Genomic DNA, 16603 nt, shown 5'->3' on the forward strand with positions numbered 1-16603 from the left:
ACTGCCATTTATGTCTGGATTCAACCAGCTTTTGGTACCTAATACAATAATCGCCTTACTACTGATTATTTCGGAGAGTAACTCCGGAATCTTGCTACAGACACTTCAACAATTTACTAACATGAGATTTAGCAAATTTAAATCTTTTGGAATGACCTGTTTAGGCCAACTAACAATTTTTACAGTTGGCACACCCATACCAGTGTCATGAACTGGTAACTTTTCAGGCCAACGGTTTATTTCCAATGGGAAGGAACCAATTCCCAAAACTCCCATGTGCATGCCACAAGTACTGTGCTATCCATGTAGCTGCTTCCTGTGTGGAGGGCACCACTTATCTATCAAGGGGAGTCCTACAACCTTCCACCTCATAGCATAGGTCAAGGAATCTACAACCATTTTCATCACAGACTGGCATTGTTGGTGCCAACATATGCAACAATCTGCAGCTGTCTGCACCTCACACACTCGATAGCCAGTGGAAGAGTCTCTTCCACATTTTGGTCAAGGCCCCCCAGCAAGCACATTGAGTGAATTTTGGACTTCTTACCCAACCTAGCTGCTATGTTCCTGAGGAGCTCCATGACCCGCCTAATATTGGAGCTCCCAATAACTAACAAACCCCTATCCCCACATGCCCATCTGCACCTTGCTGAAGGAGCGGCCACTATCCTGGCATAAGATGCATTCTGATCCAGCTCAGCCTCCCCCCCCCCCCCCCCCCCCCAAGCATCAGATAGCATAGCAGACAGAAACTATTAGCAAAGCGCATGGGATTTGGCACGAGCCTGCGTCCCCCGTGCAGCCTTCACCTCAAGGCAAGAGACCTCGACACAGTCTACCGCCCACACTGAAGTGAGAGTGGGCCAGCCGGCTCAGTTGCACCTGAGGCGGCTCAGTGACAGAGAGTTGTGACATCCCCCCCTGCACATCTAGTACAGCAAAGGCTGCCCCAGGCACCTCATCCCCACCACAGCACAAGGTGGCACTACGGACCCTGTCGACTGTCGTCATGAGGTCCACAAAAGCGTCGGCTTGCTTGTGCTGTCAGTCTGTGAAGTCCAATGCAGAGAAATGGTCGGCGGTGCATACTACCGACATGGGGGCCAGCCGGGCTGAGGCATCACATGGCAACACAGTCGAAGAGGAGCTTCGAGTCAGCAAAGGAGAAGACCGCGTGCCTCTGTTGGACTACTTCGAGCCTCACCAGTTAGCAGAGGAAGACTCAGGTGGTGTTTGGTTGGAGGGACATAGGAAGTTTTGACAAGAGTACTCCTCCTGTCCTTTCTGGTCTGCCAGTTGTGTAGCTGGTGGCTTTGCCTCTCGCCTCTCGAGGTGAGAATTTGATGGCTCGTCGCACAGCTGGATGGGGTGACGGTGATGTTACCTTGACACTGGGTGATTTCACAACCTCATACTGTATTTGAGGCTGCACGTCTACATGGCCATGTCCTTTGTGGAGCGAGGGATAACGAGAACAGAACTAAAAGTGCCAGATGGGGGAATGCAGGGTTGGTCACTGACCGATAACTTGAGCCCAACTGGACAATGCACTTTTTTCTTTACCCAGATCTCCTGGACAGCCCACACATCAAGATATGTGAGACAGTCCTGAGAGGAGGTGGCACAGCTGCCATTGCATTTGATACAGAGGGGAGAAGGAGGCGGACAATCACCCTTGTGTTCATCCCTACCATTTGGTTGGGTGTCAGAAAGATGTTCTAGTATGGTTGAAATGATGACACTGATATCAGTGCATCAGGTTTGGAATGTACAGTCAGAGTGTAATAAATACATAGCCTGCCCTGATCTTGGACTGAAGCATCACTATATCAAAGGTGAGAATAATAGTGCTTGAGGGCACTAAGGAGGAATCTACCTTTATCCTCATATGATGGACAGGAATGACACCCTGATCAGAGAGGTAGGCCCTAAAACTGGATTTTGACCTCGATCAGTCCATCAAGCAGCCTAGTATAAATAACACTATGGGAAGAATTCAGAGTTCTGTGGGCCTTGACAGAAACTGGATAGCTACGGAGAAGTGAGGCAGTAAGCAGTTGTTGTGCTTGAGAAACAGAAGTAGTCTACAAATGCAAAGTGCCATTCCATAAACGAAAGCAGGATTTTACAGGGCCGGCAATGGCATTGACACCTTTCTGAATAATAAATGGATTTGCCATTGCAGAGGCCTGACACTCTTCAGTACATGAGACCACGAGGAACCATGGTGCAAAAATGGTTCAAATGGCACTGAGCACTATGGGACTTAACTTCTTAGGTCACCAGTCCTCTAGAACTTAGAACTACTTAAACCTAACTAACCTAAGAACATCACACACATCCATGCCCAAGGCAGGATTCGAACCTGTGACTGTAACGAAACCGTGGTGCAGCTGTAAGGGTCTGTGAATCATTAGTCTCATTCTGTTTATGTTTGTTAGATGTCGATTTTGAAGATGATTAGCTCATTGCCAGTGAATCCCCACGATTGCCAGTATCTCCGTTGGTGCAATCCTCCCAACTGAGGGTCCACTTCACAAGGGGGGTGCACCCCCCAGGGTGCTTGTTCAGTCCTCAGGTCACACCTCCCAAATACCTGACAGAGGGACCAATTGGCAATTTGGGAAGGTAGCAGCTCAGGCAATCGCACCTGTCTGGGCCTGATCTGTACCCGGTGGTATGTGAGAACCCTACTTGTTGACCTGGAACTAGGAATTATGCATTACCCAGTCACCTGTTATGTGTCACATGTGGGGGCTAGCCTTCAGGAGCGCACAGGGGGTAGGATGAAGAAAAAGAGAGACCTCCCAAATGCCAAAGTGGAGAAACGAGGAGAGAAGGAGGGAGGATAATCAGGTGGTAGCTGTCTAGAGAAGTTGAGTTCTTCCCGAGATTAAGGACAGGAATAACTATACCGTCTGGCCATTATGATGGGAAAGCACCCATGAGCCAAATGTGGTTGAAGACCCTGAGGAGATGTTGCCTCTGGGGAACAACCATGGCTTGGATCATCTAACGGAATCCAAGTCTTGGGGCCATGTCTCTTTAAGAGATAAGAGCCTGCAAGAATTCTCATTCAATAGAGGGTTCACTATAGGGCTCAGCATGGTGCGGGTTGAAACAAATGGGGGTCTGCTAAACTTGGATTTTCTGCTGGAGAAATGTAGCAGGATAGGAAGAGGAAGCTGATGCCATCGTGAAATGTGTTGCAAGGTGTTCTGCGAGGACGATCAATTGTTGCACAGAGCACCTTGAAGGTTAAGACCCTGTAGAGTTGACTGACACTGGCGGCTCAGAAGGCTACGGAGCACGGACAAAACCTGCAACAAAGAGAGGCATGACCCATGGGAAGAAACAAAGTGCTCCTAGTATTCCTTTTTACTCTGCTTAATAAGGTAATGAGCCTTAGCATGCAGACACTTAAAAGCAAGGAGCTTGGTCTGTGAAGTGTATCATGTAAATTGCTGCAGAACCCATCGGCAGTCCTGGACAGTGACTGGTATGCGTTTGGTCCATTGGTCGATGACAAGAGGGTCCTGTGGATAGGGGCACAGCAGTGAATAGTGACAGATGCCTTGCAGGGCAGCATCAATGCCATTTGAGAAGGAAGCATCCAAGTGCTCAACCGACTTATATAAAGAACAATTGGCTTTGCAGAATGCTCAACATGGGGGCCTGTCTGCCTGGCAGCACCAGAGAACGATAGGATCACTGGAAAGTGGTCACTATAACAAAGGTGCTCATGGGATGACCAATGTAGGGAAGCCGCGAGAGCAGGGGAGGAGATTGTGATATCGATAGTAGCAAAGGTGCCATGGGCAGCCCTCAAGTGGGAAGGGGAACCATCACTGAGTAGACAAATCAAAGTCCATAATAAGTTGGTCAATTACGAGAGCCCTACCCATTGAAGTGACACTCCCCCACAGTAGGTGGTTTGCATTTAAGTCCAAAAGGAGGAGAAACAGAGACAGTAGTTGCTGTATTATGGCAGACAGTTCAATGTAAGGAAGTGCCTATCTGGATGGAGGTCAACATTGAGGGATTGCTACATAGAGGTATCCAATCACTGAAGACATTGGAGTGAACCAAATTGCAGGCCCCGCCAGATGCTACACGGTGGCTGGCACTGTTCTGACAGAATGTCTGATAACCATGAAATGCTGGATAGTAGTAATCAAAAACGCACATTTCTTGAGGAGCAAGACAATGCCTTGTCTCCTCCTATTCTGCAATCTATTTCCGGTAGGTGGCGATAGTATCTGTTTGCAATTCCACTGGACGATTGTATGGCAATATTATAGGTTCGATATAAAGAAGCTGACAGGACGTCATGTCACTTGGTCAGTGGTCATCACTGACAAGGATGGGGTGACATCAATAAGATGCCAGACTCAGATTGCAAGGGGGGAGATGGCACCTCCTGGGGCACTGAGGCTCCTTCTCTTGGGACTTGTGTTTCTTCTTCTCTGCAGAGTGGAGTAGGGCAGGGCACTGAGGTCATACAGGCACCTGCAAAATCCTTGCTTTGCAGAGTTCACAGCCGTAGCATGTGAACTCTCTTATATTTATTGTAAATTGTATTTTTCAGTGCTGTAAGGTTTAATAAATTGTGTTCACATTTTAATTGATGTCCTTTTTAACATGTGATGCATACAAAATCAAAATGAATGATATGTATATACTGTTAATTCATTAAAACTCTGAAATAACTTGTACAATAGTGTGCTCTTTCAGATTATTTTCTTTGACAGTAACTACAAAAAACAAACTACATTTTATGTTATTACTTTGCCTGTTTCAATGTAATAGATGGTTCTAGATTTTTTTCTTTATTTATTTATTTATTTGTTTTAGACAGCACTGGCTGCACTGTTTATTTTGGCTTTAGAAGTTTTCTTTCCATCTTTTGGCTTCAGATTTCTCATCCACCCAACTCAAAAAGCTCTGTTGTGAACGCTGTGAGAAGGAAAGATGGAAACTGACCAAAAGTGGCAGAATACATTTTCGGGACAAGGGATGAATATCAATTTCATTGTCTGTGATAAAGGAATTTATGAGCAAGTTATTGCTTGTTGCACTGAACTAAGCAATCATGTTCGATAAGCTACCTACAGATATTTTGACTGATAGTGTACGATTTTTTCCATTAATTACAAATAGTTTCTTGTTAGTATTTGGCAGCTGTTAGACAGTGGTTGGTAGGTGTCACATATATTGGTTTACCATTGTTGGTTGGTCATGGCTTTTGTACTATATGGGAGAGTTTTCATTTGCTTTACGATGGACTTCGTTATGCAAACACTTACTTACCCTATCTAACATAGATTTGATGGTTTCAGTGTGTGTTGGTGTCAACCACTGTGAGTGTCCTTTTTATCTGCCATATAGTCAAAGTGAAATATGCAGTATCAGGTTTCCGAGTTGTGTGTGGGTACCTGGTATCGAGGGTTTCATTCATGTGGCACACCATTTTGAAATGCCTCTGTATCAAGAACACACATGTGAAGTCTCTCTTCAGCGGTCTCTGTGTTTGGAAGTTATTGCCTGTTAAAGTTTGAAACTTCTAGGAGGTGATCAATTCCACTTTTTGTTGCAGGTGATTCACAATGACGCACAGTAGGGACACAATCAAATTCTGTTAATGAGAGGTGGATGAATTATCAGAATGATTGCTGGTGACTTCTTCAATGCCCAGCATCCTAAGAGAAATGGTGTTTCACACAGGACAGTGTCCAAGTTACTTGACAAGCCATGCATTGAAATCCAAGAACAACCACTGATGAAGGGACAGTGACAGAAATTTTGACACAAACTGGTTGTCAGAAATATACAGGTGCCAATGGTGTGTTTGCAATAGATGCAGCTTAAGACTTTGACACCAGATAAGCTTCAGTCTCAGCATCAGATCTGAGGGTGACCCTGACTGGCAGGTGCAATTTGTAGAATGGGCTTTTGATCGGTGTAATAGGAATCTGCACTTCATATGATAGGTGTTGTTCCATGACAAAGTTAAGTTTTATTTACAAGGGGAAGAAAATTATTATTACTTGTCAGATGCAAACACCCTTGTGCATGGACCCCTTGAAAAGTGCTGGTGGTGAAAAATTGATGATTTTATGTGGGATTTGGCACAAAAGTCGTGGGTGTGGTGTTTATTGGTGGAGCCTTGAATGGGGTAAGGTATCTTAATATGTTCCATGGTTATGTGCTTCCAACACTGATGAATCAGAGGGTGATTCCCCAACCACCTTCCAATGAGACTGGGCACCTTCCCAATACGCCACTGAAGTCAGACTGTTTTTGGCTAAAAGAGTTTGTAGGTCACAGGATACATAGGAGGCATTTTATCAGAAGGCCACCATGGTGCCCTGGTCTCACAGCTGGACCCACAGATCCTATGATGTGTGCAGCATGACTGGCAAGAATGGTTTGGCACAATGGAGGTCTTATTGAGCATATGCTGCAATGCTGGCTTTGCCAAGTGTCCCAAATTTTAACAGGTCATAACTCCTACACAAATAAAGGTTTGATTTGATCCATTACAAATGGTTTTTGAAAGCATAAAGGTTTCTTAAAACGGATTTCACATGTTTATTTCTGAGAAAGAGACAGTTCAGAATGATGTCACACATAATCCTCTCACCATCTGAAACAAGTAACTGAAATCCAATATGGTCTCAGTCACCATAGCTGTTGTATGTTGCACCCTAACATACAGACAACCCATAATAAATGCCCTGTAGAATACATTGCATAATGTTGTGCTATTTTTAATTTTTTTTTATAAATGCACTTTAATAGTAACAATTTTTCCACATCTTATTTTTCATTGTTTCATGTTCCAGAGGTTTGTAACGTCAGATATTTAACTAAAAAGCATGAAAAATGAGAATGCTATTACTATGAAAAGGTTACTTACTGTTCTTGTCAAATGGAACCAGACTTTGCAAGTCAAAGCATCCCACAGTACCTGTGAAGATTGCAATAGGGGAGGCAAATGGTCAGCTTTGGATTATTTGGAGCAATTAAGAAAGTGTGGTTCATCTGTAAAGAAGACTGCATATAGCACTCTAGTGTTACCTACACTTTAGTACTGCTCTAGGGAATGGGGTTTGCACCAGGTCCGACTGAAGTAAGACATCAAAGAAATTCAGAGGCGGGGTGCTAGATTTGTTACTAGCAGGTTTCATCAGCACACAAGTGTTACAGGGATGCTTTGGGAACTCAAATGGGAAACCCTGGAGGAAACAAGACATGCATTTTTAAGAATATGACAGTTAATAGAATTGACATTTGAAGCTGAATGCAGAACTATCCTACTGCTGCCAACAAATATTTGATATAGGGACAGATATCATTCACTTTCTACTCTCTCTATCTGAGACTTGTACAGAAAATGGAACCAGTGGTAGTGGTATAATGTACCCTCCATGAAGCACTGTGCAGTGGCTTGCGCTTAGTATGCAGATATACTTGCAGCCATGCAGGTCAGATGGAGTTCTCAATCAATCTATGCTGTTTCTGCAGAAATTGGAAGAATTAATCTTGCAAATCATCGTCACAATTTTTTTTCTTCCAGGAAACCAAATTTAGTATCTGTATCAAGCCTACCATTGTCATTTTATTCGAAATTAGATCCTGATTTTCTTTCTGTGATACCTTCATCCACAACCAATTTTTGTTTGCAAAAGCACATAAGTGAAAGTCAATGTTTAAGTCATACCAATTAAATGAGGTTATTGAATTGCATGACCACTTGAAAATTATATTTTGACAAAATTTTTCACAATTTACAAATTCGGAAACATTATCAAACTACATCAGAACATTGTTTTTGCTCTACAGCAAAGTGTGTGCTGATATGAAACTTCCTGGCTGGTTAAAACTGTTTGATGAATTGAGTTGTGGACCTTTATCTTTTGCGGGCAAATATCCTATCAAAATTTAAAAGTTATATATTTGGGGAAATTACATCATTATTGTATTTGGTGGTGTGTGTTACATTATTAATCTGCAATACTCCAATAATAAGTAAGCATTATCATTTTATGAAGCAGTACATCAAAAATCAGTTATATGCGAAAAATATGTTGAAATACCTGCCATATTTCGAATACCAATTTCCAGTTTCAAGACAGGAAAATTATTTAAATGTTAAAGAAACTCAGTTGGCAAATATCACCAAGGTACAAGAACACCTCCTGTTTGAAGGTGCAAGATCTTCCATGACTGATGACACATGGACAGATCAGTCCATGTTTTATGTGATACATTTCAAAATATGTTGATTTTACTCACCTTACATCTCTGTAACTGAAGAATGAACAAGTTATCCCAAACAGCTATAAAGTATTTTACTTCACATTTACATAAGCTGCACCAATGACTCAAAACAAGAAAGACAGTCAAAAATGACCAAAGCAGCCTATGGCACATTCTACTCTACATTCCTCGGTATGATTCTAAAAATCTTTCACTGGAACCAAAACCCCAGCCAAACATTTGCTCCAGCTACAACACTCTCTCCATCACTCAAGTGATGAAACATTGTGAAACCATTATGAAAGCAGAACTGAAAATGCGAAATATATTTCTAAATGAACCCAAAGGCATTTACGGTGCAAAACAGTTTTGTTATGCATTACCCTACAGGTTACGCATGAGCAAGAACACAATTTTTTTCCACATATATGATTTTGAAAATTTATGTTGAAACTTGTGGTAGTGGTTGGAAAGTCAAAACTCTGTACTACAAGGGAAAGGATAGTGATTATGATAGGAGCAACAGAAAAAAAATGCTGGGAAAAAGTTATTAGATTCCCAGATTTTACAAGTCGGACTAATACTTTACTGTCAGCTTGTTAATATTTATAGCATTAACCAGCTAATGGAAGTGCTTTGTAGGAACAATTACAAAGATGGCTCCTAGTCAAAAATATACCAGTGCACCATGGACATTCCTCACTCTTGAATTTGAAAACTGTCCACCATCACACAGAAGGGATCCCAGTAAAGAGTACTCAAAACATTAACCTGTGATCCCTACAGAGGCCCCAATGAATGGACAGAGTTGATTGTTTCCACTGTTTATGCACCCTAATGAAGATATTTTAAAGTGCTTCAGTCCTCAAGCCAAGTTTTGTAATTATGATGTTTCAGTGTAGTTTTCTGTACTGAAATTTTCTTATTTTCTTATGTTTCATGTAGTTTAATGTAAAGTAATACACACACTTAATTCTTTTAGTTCATTAGATACACCAGCAGTAACAAGAAAAGATGAATGATTGCAGCAGTGAATGCCAGAGACGGCCAGAACTACAGTTGTGAAAGGATTGCTGATGGCATGCTTATTTCATCAGTCTAAAATACATTCCACTCCAAAGATATTTGCTCCATTTCGTAGTTATCCAATGACAACTGAAGTTACAATCAGCAAATGAAACCATTCTGTTTGGAGTGGCACATTGTATAGATTATTCTGGCTCACGTGGTATAATAACGTATCAAATGTGTAATGTTAGGCAGTGTTTGTAGAAAGATTTTGTCCAAAGTCATAACTCATGGAAAATGCATTTGCCACTGACTGCAAGTGTCAGACTTGTGATGACTCTCAAAACACACAAAAACACAGAAGTATACAAAGGACAAGCAAGAAATGTAATCAATACAATATGATTCAATGTAATGTTGTTCATGTATCATTAACAGTAATCTGTTAGTTTATTTAAGAACATGCTTATAATGGATGCCATTTCTTTGTTAATATTGTGTAAGTTGCTTTGCTGCATGAAAATGCTTACCACATATCCTGCTTCTTTTTTGAAGTGTTGTGCACAGCAAGTGAAGCTTACACATGCTTAAAGTAGCTGGAATTAAGATCTCATTTCGAAAAATTACACATAAAAGAAATGGTGATGAAACTATAGCATGTCTAGCCCTATGGCAGGTAATGGAACAGTCTTACAGTATATTTTGTTGTATTCATAATGGTTTGTACATTCACAGTAGGAAACTTTGAAAAGAGACTACCCCATAAATCAGTCTTTTAATTAGATTGCATTCAGACTCATAAACAGATTGCCACATACCAGTTTATCTTAGATTACAGGGTATGCTGCAGATTATTTACTACCTCAGCCCATATTCTGTGGGATGGTGGTGGCCACTATCACACACTAGCCATATTTTGTAGGACAAGAGAAAGGGAAAAACAGTTTTTGTAGATACCAGTAATTACCTGTTTTTTCTTGGCATCTAACTCATTCCATTGCTTACAATGTTTGGTGACATAATTTTTTTTTTTTCTTCTTCTTGTGAATCGGAGTGGTAGTGACAGTGCATCCCATCGCCCCACACCCAAGATAAAGAAGGAGCTAGAGAGAGTTGTTAAGCTGAAGAATTAGTCTTGTGTTCTCATTATGATGTCAAGTGACTGTCAATTTATGAGGTAAAATTATACACTTTAGTTTGAGATTAAATGTGTTTTCTTAAGAAAAGGAATTTTACAGAATTGTTAAGTGAAATTTAATTTGTGATAACTGATATTTATATATTCAGTTTCAAGCAGAACTCTTAGAAATGACAAAAGGCTGCACACATCTCTTGTGATCACCGTGGATGGCAATGTGTGCCCTGTAATGTGGTGACATACTGCCCTCACATTTGGTATGTAGTTCTTATGGTAGGTCTTTCCATTCATCAGTATTGTCGATAATTGCAGGTCACTTGACTGTGCATATGGATGTGCTGCAATACGTCTCCCCAACACATCCACCCATGCTACATGGGAATTAAAGCAGGGGAATGGAGAAGCTATCCCACTGGTCAAATATCTTCTCACATCTACAGCTCTTGCACCTGTGCTGTTTGATGCAGACCTTCAGAGTCTTCCATAGATATGAAGTCAGGGCCAAATGCACTCTTGGAAAGGCAGACGTCTAGAAGGCATAGTGCCACAAAGATGTTGACCTGTAAGTGTATGATGCTGTAAAACCTCGACCACCAAATTGATTGTGTTCAACAATGTTCCTGTATGCAATACGCGTGACCTCTTGGTGAGAGCACTAATGCATCTCAAAATCACTGCCTGACATCATCATTTTGGTAGTCTAGTTGTTATGACGTAAGAGGCACAATGTTGCAAGGGCATACTGCCTTCAAATCTTTGAACAAAGTACACTTACCAGAAAACACCATTGCAACACTGTACTTCTTGCCAATGTTTGGTTTTGCATGGGTGCATTCGGCCATGACTACATTTATATGGATGGCAATGCCTGACTGCATCAAACAGTGCATGCGGAGATCTTGGAATACAAGTATATCTGAAGAATGGACTGTCCTGCATGTTCCCCTGACTTAGGCCCCATCGAAGATGTTGGGGAGATGCGTTGCAGCATTGCCACATGCACCAACGAGCATCTAGCTATTATTAGCTGCACTTGTGGAGGAATGGAACATCGTACACAGGAACTCTTTACCAACCTTGTGCCAACATGGGTGCGCATTGCAGATCATACATTGTCATTCTTGATCACATACCCTATTAAGAACCATGTCCTGTCTTTTGTAATGTCCAGAGGACCATCATAAATTTATTTATTTATTTATTTATTTACGTCCTGAATCTTTGTGGTACATATACCATACCTTAGATGTTGGACAAAATGATATTACATTAATATACTGTTACATTGGTGTATACATTACATTTATAAATTGTTGCATTTTTATATTGCTGTATTGTTACTTTACATTTTTATATTGTTACAACCAACTTATTTTTCAAGATACTGTGTTACTGAGTAAAAACAGTTTTCCAAGAGATATGATGTAACAGATTTTTTAAAGCTATGGATTTTGTTTATGGCCTTTAGGTTACTTGGCAGCTTATTAAACAGATGTGAACCTGAGTGATATACACCTTTCTTGCACAGTGTCTGTGTGTGTGCACAGTGATGTCTGTGTATGTCACTATTTGCCCTTGTATGTTGTTCATGTACTGATTTATTTTCAATAAATACATTTCCATTTTTTAGCATGCTTTTTTTTAGGAACATTACAACTTCTAGTATATACAGGGTGTTTCAAAAATGACCGGTATATTTGAAACGGCAATAAAAACTAAACGAGCAGTGATAGAAATACACCGTTTGTTGCAATATGCTTGGGACAACAGTACATTTTCAGGCAGACAAACTTTCGAAATTACAGTAGTTACAATTTTCAACAACAGATGGCGCTGCAAGTGATGTGAAAGATATAGAAGACAATGCAGTCTGTGGGTGCGCCATTCTGTACGTCGTCTTTCTGCTGTAAGCGTGTGCTGTTCACAATGTGCAAGTGTGCTGTAGACAACATGGTTTATTCCTTAGAACAGAGGATTTTTCTGGTGTTGGAATTCCACCGCCTAGAACACAGTGTTGTTGCAACAAGACGAAGTTTTCAACAGAGGTTTAATGTAACCAAAGGACCAAAAAGCGATACAATAAAGGATCTGTTTGAAAAATTTCAACGGACTGGGAACGTGATGGATGAACATGCTGGAAAGGTAGGGCGACCGCGTACAGCAACCACAGAGGGCAACACACAGCTAGTGCAGCAGGTGATCCAACAGCGGCCTCGGGTTTCCGTTCACCGTGTTGCAGCTGCAGTCCAAATGACGCCAACGTCCATGTATCATCTCATGCGCCAGAGTTTACACCTCTATCCATACAAAATTCAAATGCGGCAACCCCTCAGTGCCGCTACCATTGCTGCACGAGAGACATTCGCTAACGATATAGTGCACAAGATTGATGACGGCGATATGCATGTGGGCAGCATTTGGTTTACTGACGAAGCTTATTTTTACCTGGACGGCTTCGTCAATAAACAGAACTGGCGCATATGGGGAACCGATTACTGCATCACGCTATCTGGACATTCTTCGTGAATTTGTGGCGGTACAAACTGCCTTAGACGACACTGCAAACACCTCGTGGTTTATGCAAGATGGTGCCCGGCCACATCGCACGGCTGACATCTTTAATTTCCTGAATGAATATTTCGATGATTGTGTGATTGCTTTGGGCTATCCGAAACATACAGGAGGCGGCGTGGATTGGCCTCCCTATTCGCCAGACATGAACCCCTGTGACTTCTTTCTGTGGGGACACTTGAAAGACCAGGTGTACCGCCAGAATCCAGAAACAATTGAACAGCTGAAGCAGTACATCTCATCTGCATGTGAAGCCATTCCGCCAGACACGTTTCATTCAGAGACTATGCCATATTATTGCTACGCATGGTGGATATGTGGAAAATATTGTACTATAAAGTTTCCCAGACCGCAGCGCCATCTGTTGTTGAAAATTGTAACTACTGTAATTTCGAAAGTTTGTCTGCCTGAAAATGTACTGTTGTCCCAAGCATATTGCAACAAACGGTGTATTTCTATCGCTGCTCATTTAGTTTTTATTGCCGTTTCAAATATACCGGTCATTTTTGAAACACCCTGTAGATACATGGTAGGGGTAGAATCCCCAGTTCTTTAAAGAATGGTTTGCATGATTTTCGGCTGTTGGCATTTTTCATTACCCTCACAATCTTTTTTTGTTTCCGGAATGTGGTTATGCAGTGAGGAGAATTTCCCCAGAATATGATGCCATATCTTAATAGGGAGTGTATGCAAGCGTAATACACTGCTCTAATTGTTTCAGGACTTGTGTTGTTCCATATAATCCTCATCGCATAAGTCATTTTGGATAGTTTGGAATTTAATGAAGTGATGTGGGAATTCCATTTAAGATTGTCTTGTAAGTAGATGCCAAGATCATGGTCACTTCTAGGGTACTTACTGTCTTTGAATGAAAGTCTCATTTATGTTTGTCAGTTTCTCTTTAAGTTGCCTTCTGTAGAATATTGAAATACTTATTTGTATGTACAGTTTCTCTGAGCTATTTTACTTGGCTGTGACACCACGCAAAAGTTGCTTTTGTCCTAATATTTTTCAAGCCAGTGTAATATGAATGTATAGGCCTATGAGTTTCCAGGACCCTGTTGCTGTTTACTGTGGCATTAAGCTAACATGTGGCATGAGTTCTACGATCTGTTGCATGTACAACATGACCACCATCGTGAGATAAGTAAATGGAGACCCGTGTTCCTATTGCCACCCCCATGCATTCAGTGACTTATTTCTCTTACTGATCAACTGCTGCTATCAATTTGCTGTAGTTATCAGTATGAGGATGTTCTCAAGACATTGTGTTGCATTGCAGATCAGGCACAAGGGAGAGGCCAGATTTCTTGCTGTTACCGATTTGTTAAAGATGACATTTTCCTAACAACCAGTGGATGAATGCCAGGACAAGGCAATGTCAAAGTTAGTCTGTCTCACTCCAACATAAGCCAGCTCAAAAGAAATTCCTGAAATTCTTCAAGAGAAACAGCTTCTATCAAAATTTTTATTAATTCAAAGTACATGTAGCACCTACTATATATTGTATAACCCAGTGCTGACTTGCTATTATTTTAAACAGTTAACACATCACTCCATTATGAACACTTAATTAATGCAATGTAATGTTAATGTTTAGTGGAGATTATTTTACATTGGGTTTGATCCCAGCATCAAACTGTGTGTGATTAGGCTTGGTAGGAACATTGTTAATGTTAAAAATATTGTGTTTCATGTTCTAATAATGGAATTTGTAGGTAACCAAGGAAGCATCTTGTGTAGAAGTAAAATAGTTTTAGTTATGAAAAATTTTAAATGAGGAATGTGAATGTTGAGACAGTAGGTCTGATATCTTGTTAAATTTATGTACTGTAATGTAATTGTATGGAACAATTATTCATACAATAAAAGTGATGTGTCATAAAGAGTGTGAAACTAAATTTTGTTGTTGATAAAGATACATTCAAGCTGTTGCTTGACTGTTCCCTTTGTGCTAAATAAATATATCTGAATGAAGTAAGGAGGTGCATAGAGGAAGAAGCATCCTACAGGTGAAAATCAAGTGGTGCATGGTAATACTTGATTTGAGTGTTGTAGCAAATATGTGGAATCATGTTCCACTGATAAGATGTATCCCATGAAAACATTTTCAAAAAACAACGATAAGCCCATTCTGCATTACAAATTGATCAGTCTTCATATGCTTTCAGTATATTGAAATGTAAACCTAATAATGTCATCATACCTAATAAAGCATTAGCAACAGATTATTTTTGCTAAGAGCATAATTTTTCACTATAGAACAAGTTTATAAAAGATGCACACCTCCTAACTACTGTTCTTATTGGTATTGAGTAAACAATACGCTTTACATATTCCCATATTAAAAACCTAGAGATGAGTTCAGGAACAACACTTGCAAGGAAGTGGACTTCTACTCATGTTTACTCTCAAACTGAAAGGAATACAATATTTGGATTGGGGACTGAACAAACTATAGAGTGTTGAAAGATGAGAGTGATTAAATTAGTTAATGCTAGGAATTTTGAATAATAAAGATACATAAAAAGTGAAGGAATATTGGTAGCCTGAATTTGTGTGTGTTACATTCAGTTGTGCAGTTCAGTGCTATGATACTGTGGCATAATTGGTTGGTGGAGTGCTGAGTACAGTAACACAAAGGAGAATGCTGTGTCAACAGCCAGTTCACCATACAGAAGAAGACATGACAAGAAGCAGCTCACTGCAAGCCAGGGTGTCGACATCGAGGCAGTAATAGAATCAGATAGGCAGGCTGAGCAACACCAGAATATTCTCCTGACCTACTGGGAAAGAAAAACAGCAGATCAGGAAAAGAATGCCACATTTAAGGACCGGCAGTCTGCTCATCAACATCATCTGTCTTGGGGTGTTTGAGTGACACAGAGCTGTAGAGTTGTAACTGCAATCACAATCATTGTAATAGTCACTGTCATAATGCAGGTAGTTTCCCAGGAGGTGCCAGAGTGATTCGCTCCCATAACTATTCTGCCTTAATTATCTTTGCACACCATCAACAGGTAGCCGTATGTCATTGGAGCCATTGCTTGGGGTGCTTTGGATGCTGCTGGCACGAATGCCATGACTGGGGCGGGTCCAGGGACCCTGGCCCATTCACACCAGAGTGTCGGTGCTGAGGATGTCTGCTGAGACAGGGCACTGATCTGTCCTGCCACACCCCCCCCCCCCAAATGCCAGCATGATTGATGCCCACAGTGAGTGGTTCCAGCTGCAGCAAAAGGTCATGGAAGGCTGGAGTGCCACTGGCAATGCAGCAGATTCAAGTTATGCCAATGCAGCTTCAAATGCAGCAGCAGGTGCATGTGTTAACATCCACTGGTCACCTCTGTCACCACCAAGAATGTTAAGAATGGAAGCAACCCTCACATAGAGTGCCCACAACCAATAAATTGCAGTTTATTAATAAATGTTGTTATTCTGTCACCAGTAGCCATCCATGGGCACATTCCCATCATCTTCCTCAAACCCAGCAGAAAAAGCAGCAGTGGAGTTCCATGCCCGTTAAAAATGCCCCTTTACAATGGTATAGGTGTGGCCATTGACAAAGCACCTTACACTAAGTATCTAATAAAAATATGTTTTGGAACTGCTGTGAGCATT

This window comes from Schistocerca piceifrons, chromosome 3 (assembly GCF_021461385.2).
Source record: "Schistocerca piceifrons isolate TAMUIC-IGC-003096 chromosome 3, iqSchPice1.1, whole genome shotgun sequence".
NCBI classification, from domain to species: domain Eukaryota; kingdom Metazoa; phylum Arthropoda; class Insecta; order Orthoptera; family Acrididae; genus Schistocerca; species Schistocerca piceifrons.